Source organism: Panthera onca, chromosome B4, assembly GCF_046562875.1.
Source record: "Panthera onca isolate mPanOnc1 chromosome B4, mPanOnc1 haplotype 2, whole genome shotgun sequence".
Classification (NCBI taxonomy): domain Eukaryota; kingdom Metazoa; phylum Chordata; class Mammalia; order Carnivora; family Felidae; genus Panthera; species Panthera onca.
The window spans coordinates 122,778,901-122,788,567 of record NC_138345.1 but is presented as its reverse complement, the minus strand read 5'-3'; the positions used below and the strand labels follow the sequence as shown (position 1 = coordinate 122,788,567).

Genomic DNA, 9,667 nt, shown 5'->3' with positions numbered 1-9,667 from the left:
CCCCCAAGGCTCTTCCAAATATAAAACCCACGCATGCCCCTCCCCAAGGCAGGCAACCCCAAACCTCATCTATTTGCCACATCCAGCTCAAAGACCCAAACTTCTGGGTGATATGCAGTCTTCTTCATCAAGTCCAGATATAAAACTAAAAATAAGTTATCTGACCCCATGTATGCCTTCCCACACATGCACATACATATAAAACACTCAGTATACAATGGTGAAAGAGGGACAGGCTACTTGCGGCAAAAAGCCTTCATTCCAGACAGAGAGGGATGGTGAACTAGCAACCTCTAGTCTGCAGCTGGGAGGAAACCCTTGCTCTGGTGTCAGAAGAAGTTCTTTTATTTGATCCTGGAGATAAGCTCTAGGATCTATTTGCCTTCAGCCAGTTCTAAGTGTCAGTAACCAAACCCAGAGTTCTTTCCTAGACTTGTCCTTAAAGCCTGCTTTATTTATTTGCTTTCTCACCTTCCACCTCTCTCTTCCTGTCAGCTCAACATTGGCCAACTGGAGGCCAAATCAAACAATAACCAAGGCTAGGAAGGCAACGCAGTCTGAATTCTGCTACAAACCCAAATCCTTTAACTGCAGAAATCTCTAGGGTCTTTGTCATTTAACATCTTTCTGTTATTTCCTGCCATTTAGGGTCAAGAAGTAGATGACTCTTCACCTCTATGGGGCTTTCTATTTCTAGGTCTTTTTTCTGTTTTCTTTCTTGTCTTTGCAATTCTTTCCTGAGGGCGTTTAATTCTTGGAGTCCTTGGAATATACCCAGAATCATCTGGCTCTTCCAAATTCTTCATGTAAAGATATAGACTCCAAAAGTATTTCTTCTGCCTTCCAATTGCTGCAGACGGCAGTTTTATCAAGTGTTTTTCTTTAGCATTAGATCTCTGTTCTCTGGGACCTCTGTTTTCTCAACATCTGACAACCAAATACTAAACCATTGCCATATATTTTAGGTTTTAATTACAACATGACACCACTTCAAGTATTAATTAGTAAAGCAAGATACATGGCTGTGACAAATACATCTAAAATAAATATATAGAGATTTATTTCTCATTTATATGCCAGTCTGGGAGTCAATCGTCCTAGCTTTTGGGTGGCTTTCCTCCATGTTGTCATTCAGGGACCCAGGTTCTTTAGATTATTTTCATCTCACAGATCCATTATCCCCTAAAGCTCTGTTGTCATCTTTATTCAGTCAACAGAATGGGGGGTGGGGAAAGAGCATAAAGGACCTACATACTTCTTTAAAACTTTGGCTCAGACATGGCACATGTTGCTTCAACTCACATTCCATTGACTAAAACTTAGGACTCACTTAGCTGCAAAAGAGACTGGAAAATGTAGTCTAGATGTATGGCCAGGAAGAAAAGGAAACAGATTATTGGTAAACAACTAGGAGTCTCCTTTGTGTTAAGTAAAGAAAAAGTGTGTCTAAAGAGAGGGAGTGTTTAACTCTGCCAGATGAAGCTTAGGGCCTGCAGATTACACACACACACACACACATATATATCTATCTATATCTATCTATATCTATATATAGACGTATATATCATTACCTCTCTCTCTCTCTCTCTCTCTCTCTCTCTCTATATATATATATATATATATAATAAATCCCTTGGGATTTTCTGAGCAATTAAGAATAATGGAAGTACCTTTTGTTATAATATTTGGTCTCTTGACCTCAGTTTATGGCTCTATTTATGGCTTCAGAGCCATAAAGATGAAATGGATGTCTTGTTATTCATAACCCCTTCCCACCACAGCTGGGTTTATATTGATGAATTTAATTTTGGAAAGCACCTAAAAATGGGGGCTGTTTGCCAGGGGAACCAACCAACCATGATTAGAGGGTTGGAACTTTCAATCCCAACCCCTGATTTCTCGGGAGGAGAGAAGGGCTAGAGGTTCAATCAAACACCAATGACCGAGTTAGTCATGCATCTGTAATAAAGTCTTTCATAAAAACCCAAAAGGATGGGGTTTGGGGTGCTCTCGGGTTGTGAACATGTGGAAATGTTGGGGAAATGGCACTGAGAAATGTCCCAGGGGAGATGGAAGTGCCCAGAAAAGATCCATATAAAATGGAAGTGATTTTTCTAGGATCATGCTGCCTGGGGATTGCAAGGAGGAGATACTCATAAGCAGGGATCCTCTTGTCCCCTAGGGCTGTTCCCGAAATTGCATGGGTTGCTGCTGGATTCTCCAATCATTTGTGTAGTGCCCTAAAAACCTCTCTCTACTGACCAACCAAGAGCTGCTTGGCTTATAAACAGCAGTTCCAAGGTGAGTGGAAAACGTCCTGTTTGGAAGTCCACCGCTTCTAAATCAAAGAAGGTAAACAAAAATTAAAAAAAAATCAGCTCAGCGGGCTGAATTGCATGCTGTTTTTCCTAGCATTGGTGGAGAAACTGAACAGCGGTGAAAGCCTCCATGTTTGGATTTTTCCTGACTCGTAGGCAGTAGCCACTAACCTGCCTCCCTGGCAGGAGGGCAATGGAAGCCTGTTCTGTTACAGGGATGCCTGGGTGGGGCACAACCCGATGGAAATTTGAGAGTGCTTTAAAACGGAACGTGCCAGTGCCCACAAGAAGAACCCTTTCCAGGTTTGGAAGGTGATCAGAGCAAGCAAGCAGATATCCTTGTGTGCGTGCTTGAGGTGGCCCCCTGGGTCCATGAAGTGAGTGAACACTGGGGGTCCGTGGCAATACAGGGATGGGCTGAGTCTAGACATTCCTCTTGCACCCCCTTGGTCTGAAACGCCAGTAAGAACTGTTCTGTCTGCCAACAGATAGAGAGTAAAGATGTGGCAGATTCCCTGCTGGGAAAGCCCTAAACACAGCTGGCAAGTGAGACTGCTGGTAGCTGGTGGACCACAGAAAGGTCTTGACAAGAACAGACACTGACTCTGGACTGGGCTCTGCTTACCTGGTGATGGATGCAAATACTCAGAATGTTACAGAATACTGTACGAAACAAAACAAAACAGCCAGAAGAGAAGATATTGTTCCCGTTTGAATGGCTTTTGCACTGCCAGTTTTTCAGAACAAGGAGTACATTTTACAGCCCAAAATATCAGGCAATGAACAGAGATAATCTCCTCAGGGTACTAGTCTGATAGAGAACTGGAATGGGTCATTGCAAGATTGGTTGTCTAAAGCGGGGCGGGGGGAGATAAAGGCATGAAGGACTGGCTTACACGCCTTCGTATGTGTGTGCACACACTTAACATGAGTGTCCCCACTGGCGAGATTTCCATGTATTCCTGGTGGATCTGGGGAAAAGGACATGGGAAGGGTGCTGGTAGTCTTTCCAGCCCACGTCACTTCAATTTTTCTCCCTACCTGATGAAGCGATCATGGGACCCGCGCTGCAACTACAAGGGGTGTAAACAAGGATGTTTCCCAAGCAAGAACCTGTAACTGTGATTTAAGCTTCATGTAAGAATTTCTAAGGACCTGAGGGGGCGGGATGTGCCTTCACTTCATCGGCCAAAGGGAGGCTAACAACGAATGCTGAATTGCCTGGTGGTAAAGATAGGCTTGTAGTCCAGCACCTATGTAACCCGATCTTGATCTTACCTAAATAGAAGTGGATGAGGCAGAGACACTTGCTAGACTATTATTGCTGTCTGTGATCTAGAGCAGCACAATGGCCAAACCTCATGTCCCTTTCAAAGGTGGAAGAGGTTGGGTATAATGGAGAGGAAATGAGAGAAGTAGCTGAATAAATGGGTTACGTAATGAGGGAAATTAACACCTCGAAAGAGGCTCAAAGCAAAGGATGGTATTGTCTGTTAGCTCAATTACACCAGATCTCTCAAAAGGTGAAGTCATTTTTTGCCAAGACCACTCTTGCTTTTAGAATCTGACAAGATCAAATGGAAGCCTGTCGATCTAACCTAAGGGCATGCCGGGCGACCTATTCATGTGCTATGGCGATGAACTAGATAGTTTGCAATGACTGAACGGGATTCCAGTAATGTGCCAGTAGCCTTAGACTTTTATGAATGTTTTGCTATAAGGGATCAATGTTTGAAGGCCAGGGGATGGACTATGATATTGTAATTTATTATAAATTATATTATAATAAATAAAAATTTATTATAAAAAATTATTATAATTTATTATCATATTTGCCTTTTGCCCATGTTTCTGGCACATAGCTCCCAAAACCCTTGGAATTTCTTAAGTGTTTAAAGTGATAAACGCATCTTTTGTCATGTTAATTAGGTGACTTTGAGGAGGGGTGGGGGAAAGCCCCCAAGGATGGAGGATGGTTGCCAATCCTGTGATGAGAAGGTTGGAACTTTCCATCCCACCTTCTGGACTCTGGAGAAGGGAGAAGGGCTGGAGATGGAGTTGTCACCAAGGGTGGGTGACTTAATCAGTCATGCCTATGTAATGAAGCCTCCATAAAAACCTAAAAGGATAGGGTTCGGAGAGCTTCTGGGTGGGTGAACCCATGGAGATCTGTGGAGAGTAGTGCATTCGGAGAGGGCCTGGAAGCCCTGCTCTTTCCCCATACCTCGTCCTATGTGTCTCTTCCATCGGCCTGTTCTGAGCTTTTATAATAAACTGGTTATCTAGTGAATTCTCACAGAACTCTGGAGTTCTGGGAGCTGCTCTGGCAAATTAATCAAACCCAAGGAGGGGGCCCTGGGAACCTCTGATTTACAGCCAGTTGGTCGGAAGAACAGGTAACAACCTAGACTTGCAACTGGCGTCTGAAGTTCAAAGAGGGTATTGTCAAAACCCCCAATCTATACAGCACAGGTGAGAACCTGGGTTTGCAACTAGCATCTCAAGTTTGTGAATAGGGGGAGCAGTCTCTTAAGACCAAGTGGAATCTGATTCAATATCCAGTAGTAGTGTCGGAATTGAGTTGAATTGTAGGACATCTGGTGTCAGAGCATTGTTTGTTGTATGTGTGAGGAATCCCCACCCCCAAATCGGAATTGGTCAGAACCTATTTAGGGATCAAATAAGCTAAGAGCTGGTTTACAACCAATTTGGATAGTGGTGATTTGAATGAGAGTTTCCACGCAATTAATAAGATACTAGCTGGCTTGCCAATGGCTGAGAAATGAGAAATAAAGTAATGAAGGCAGCAAATGTAGTCAACCCTCTCAAGACCCCTGGTTAAGAAGGGCAGGAAAAAGCTGGATAAAGTGGGGTGGGAGTAGGCAGAGGATTTTCATTTTTTTCTTAACTGAGAAGAATCAAGTATGTGTAAATATTGATGGAGAGGCTACCAACAGAGAGGTAGGTGTTTGTAATTCAGCAAAAAAGGGGTAATAACAGATGGTGTAGGAACCCCAAAAAGGCAGGAATAGGCTTCTAGAGCAGGAATCATCTCGCTTGCTTACTCTTACTTTCCTTCCCATTCTCACACTTGCTTTCTCTTCTATGCATTTTCCTTGCAGTCTTCCCTTGTCAGATGAGAAAAGAATGAAAATAACGGTCGTTTTCACTTTGCAAATGTTTGGAACAAATTTGTTACTGGCTCTTCCTCCTGCAAAAACATGCAACAAACAGGAAAATCAGATGAGCACTTGTTAAAGATGTCATGTTACAGGAAAAGAATCCCTTTCATCGAGTACTTGCTATACTGTATGCAAGGTGCAAAGCTAAACATTGTCTCATGGACCCCAATAATTCCATAAGGAGGTTATTATTAGCTCTAATTTTTACAGATGGGGGAACTTAGGCTTCAATGAGTTAAATATAGGATCAGTCATCAATCAGTACAGGAACAGAACCCTCTTAGTTATCTTAAGCAGAAAGAGATTTCATTTAGGGATCTGATTACTTAATAAATCACTTAGTATATCAGTTGAAGAAGAGAACTTTAGGCTGGGCCTCCAGGACTGACTCCCAGAAAACCGCGTGCCAAAGAAGTGGCAACGTTTGCCACATTCCCTGGAATTGTTGATTCAAGAACACACAGTGGTGGTTATGCAGGGGAAAACAAGAGCCCAACGATGCCACCACAATTTAACATCCAGAAGCTAAATTAGACATTGGGATGTTGCTTCAGGAGAAAATTTTTTAAAAACACAGAATTTTTTTTTTTTTTGCCACCAACAAAAACACGGGCCTTGCCTCACTTTCACATTCTAAATCTCACACATCTAAATGGTGGAATTTAATTTGCATCCAAAAAAAAAAGGTTTCAAGGGAGTCTGAGAAACATAGTGTTTAGCTTTCCAGTCTCTACATTATCAGGAAGTCCAGAGCATAAGGTTGCTGGGAGCCAATTAACTGTTAACAACAGAGATGGTTGTCAATAACCTAGGATTCACACAAAACCTTTCTACTACTTTCAGGTTTTCCCTAAATAAGAATTTAGGAAGAATTTCCCAATCTGGAGTTGTGCAACATTGTTCTGCAGGATGTTAATTGTTATGCCAGAAAAATACATTTGGGAAGCCCTAGCTTATCCCAAGTAAAAATATGTTTCTTGGAAACATGGACTTCCATGGACTTCTTGGAACCTTTGATATACATGTAGGTTATCTATTACCACAACAATGTTAAGTAACTCACCTCATAACTTGATGGTTTAAAACAACACCATCTATTATTGCTGATAAGGCTACCAGGTGGCTAGATGGTACCACAGATTTTGACTGGGCTTGCTCACGTGTCTGGGAACCGGCTGGTTGTTGACTTCTCTAGTATGGCCTCTGTCATGATGACATCAGCTTGGTTCTGCTCTACTTACTGCGTTTTCCAACAGCCTAGCTGGAAGAGAAAAGCAAGGAGCAAACATGGAGTAGAAAAGCACAGCACATCGAATCTGCTAACATCACGTTATCCAAAGTGAGTCACAGAGCCAAACAAGGGATGGATCAAGGGGCAGGGGAACGTACTCTACCTTTTGATGGAAGGACCTACAAAGTTCCATTGTAAAGGACACGGATGTAGGGAGAACTGAATATGTGGGGGCATTGACACAATCACTCTACCATGATATGCCAACATGCATCGTATGTCTTTAAAAGAGGGATAATTGTAGAGCACTTTCCAAATGTATTTGACTAGGGAATACTCTTATGGAGAGTCTCCTAGAAACACCAATTGTGGAAAAACAAAATTATTGCACAGTTACCCTGTACACATTTATTTATATATCATACCCCTTTCCCCAAACACATATCTACATTTTAAGAAAAACTGTTTCCTTTAAATGATTCACATTACATTCTTTGGACTTGGAGGGTATAATGTCGGGGAGGCACCCTATCTGCTACCAAGCAGTAGCAGACATTCTAGGTAAAAGGCATTTCCTGTAGTAAAGGGTTAAATCAAGGGATCAGAGGCTTTTAGACCAGGAAATAAAGTATCTATTGTAGAGGCATGTTATGGGTTGAATTGTGTCCCCCCCGAAAAAGATAGGTTGGAGTCCTAACCCCCAACACCTAAGAGTGTAACTGTGTTTGGAAAGTGTCTTTACAGAGGTAATCAAGTTAAAATGAAGTCATCGGAGTGTGCCCTATCTCATTACAGGTTCTCCATAAGAAGAGGATATTTGGACAAACATATATATAGGGAGAATGCCAAGTGAACACAAAGATGACCATCTATAAGTCAAGGAGAAAGGCTTGAAAGAGGTCCTTCTCTCACAGTCCTTGGTTTCTGGGAAGAAACCAACCCTTACTGACACTTTCAATTTCAGACTTTGAGTCTCCAGAACTCAGACAATAAATTTTTGTTTGTTTGAGCCCCCAGTTTGCAGTTTGTTACAGCAGCCCTTGAAAAAGAGTACCAGGTGTCTATTGTTTTTGTCTGCCTGTCATCCATTCCTCCTGTGGTTCTCCTGGGGACCCTCTCCTTCATGCCTCTCAGTCTGGATCTGATCCAATCCATAGTTCCAGGAGTTGGCACAATCAATGTGAAGACAGGCAGGGATTTTTGCCAAAATCTTTATCAGGAGGTGCTATACTGATAAGATGCAGGCCTGGAGCTAGCAGTGGTCACCTTGCTAACAGGAGGGGACAACCTTTTTGAGAGTGCAGCCGATGCAGAGAAAAGCCAGTTGAGGAGAGGGGGATAAAAAGAGTTCTGATAACATATAATTTGAGCACCTGGATACAACTATTCCTGATGCTGCATACTCTTCTACTTTGTCATATACGACCAACAGCTTCTCTTTTCTTTGGATTTGATTTGGGTTTCTTTCACTAGCAAGTGAAATCGTTCTGATTAAATGATACAGCTAGTTATTCCTACCTGCATCCAACTGCCTCTTTACTTTCTCTAGTCACATTTTCCTTTGCTTCTTAACCCCATCCTGAATTCTCCAGGCAGGAGGTCCTCCCCTTTGCACCTGTGGAGAAACTTTAGTACAGAGGTGAGAGTTAAGGAACCTCTATACACTTCCTATCTTCTTTAGTCTACATGAAACTTGAAAGAAAACATAATCCTAATCCATTCTTTGGATATTCCCCTCTTCCCTACATTCCCCATTAAGCACACATTCAACCTCAGAGAAAGTTTTGCTTTAAAGTGTCAAGAACATTTTGCAGGAAGGATATAAGAAAAATCTAATCTTGGTTAATTTTATCATTCATTGCTGAGTAACATCAAGTGAGTAAAATTGAGAATGGAATACCAAAAATGAATGAAAGTAAGATTAACTAAAGATCTACTGTCCCCAAACATGTGTTGTTCTTTTAGAGTAAAAATATAGCTTTGAAAATAGAGATTGTACAAGCAGACTGCATATATAATTTTACTTTTGATCATGAAATGAAGCATATTGGGCAGAAGGTGGACCTAAAATATTCTGAGCTGTCTGTGGTCCTGAAAATGGTTATTAAAAACATGGATACTCTTTATTATTTATTCTTATTACAAGTAATAATGAGGCCTTTCCCCATAAATACAAAATGATCCTTAAAGATTTCTGAATACAGGCAGAAAATTTAATTCCATTTTCATTGACTTTACTCCTAATCAGATAAATTAATGGAGCAAATTGCTTTTCTTATTCTGGCAGAGAGTTTTAAATTACAATAATGTACAACTGCAATATAATAATAAATACAAACAGGAAAAAAAATCACTAAACAGGAACTAGAATGCCTAATCTTCTTGGTCTTAATTATGTTTTTCTTGCAAAGAAAAACGTCCAACTCTCATCAGAGCTTAAATATTGCCACATAATCTTTGTTGGATTTTTTCTTTCTAATATTTATAAACAAGAGCCCTTTCGCAATTATGTTATTTCTTTCTATCATGAATAGTCCAACAAATAAACGTAGTTATATATTCTTGATGTTCTTCCTATTTGCAACACATTTTAGGGTTTGGTTTGTTGTATTTTGGGTTTGGTATTGTTTGGTTTTGTTATTGTTAAGGTTAGAGGGAAAAGAATTATTTCTGCAATGTAACTGTCCATCTAGGTCACTAATCTTTCTATAATATGGCTTCCCACAGGGTGGAGGGCAGAAGTGTGTCTGTGAAGAAGGTATTACCCACTCAAATTATCACTGAGGAAAGCTGAGATTCAGAGCACCTAACACTAAATAAGTAGCGGGATCTGTACTTAACGCTGTCTGCCTTCATGTCTGCGATTAGCCTTCCTCAAGCAGTCTTCCTGCTAATTTACCGATATACTATGCTCTTGGTTACTTTGCACTTTGTGG

The 9,667-nt window shown here is 41.1% G+C and overlaps 1 long non-coding RNA gene across 1 annotated transcript; it reads right to left on the bottom strand.

Annotated features, from left to right (window-relative positions):
* Positions 1-5,339: 5,339 nt before the first annotated feature.
* Positions 5,340-8,356, bottom strand: LOC132695456 (uncharacterized). The gene is made up of 3 exons (XR_009617824.2): positions 8,250-8,356; positions 6,564-6,761; positions 5,340-5,529 (listed from the first exon to the last, which is right to left on the bottom strand). It is a non-coding gene; the product is annotated as an uncharacterized LOC132695456 (long non-coding RNA).
* Positions 8,357-9,667: the final 1,311 nt, after the last annotated feature.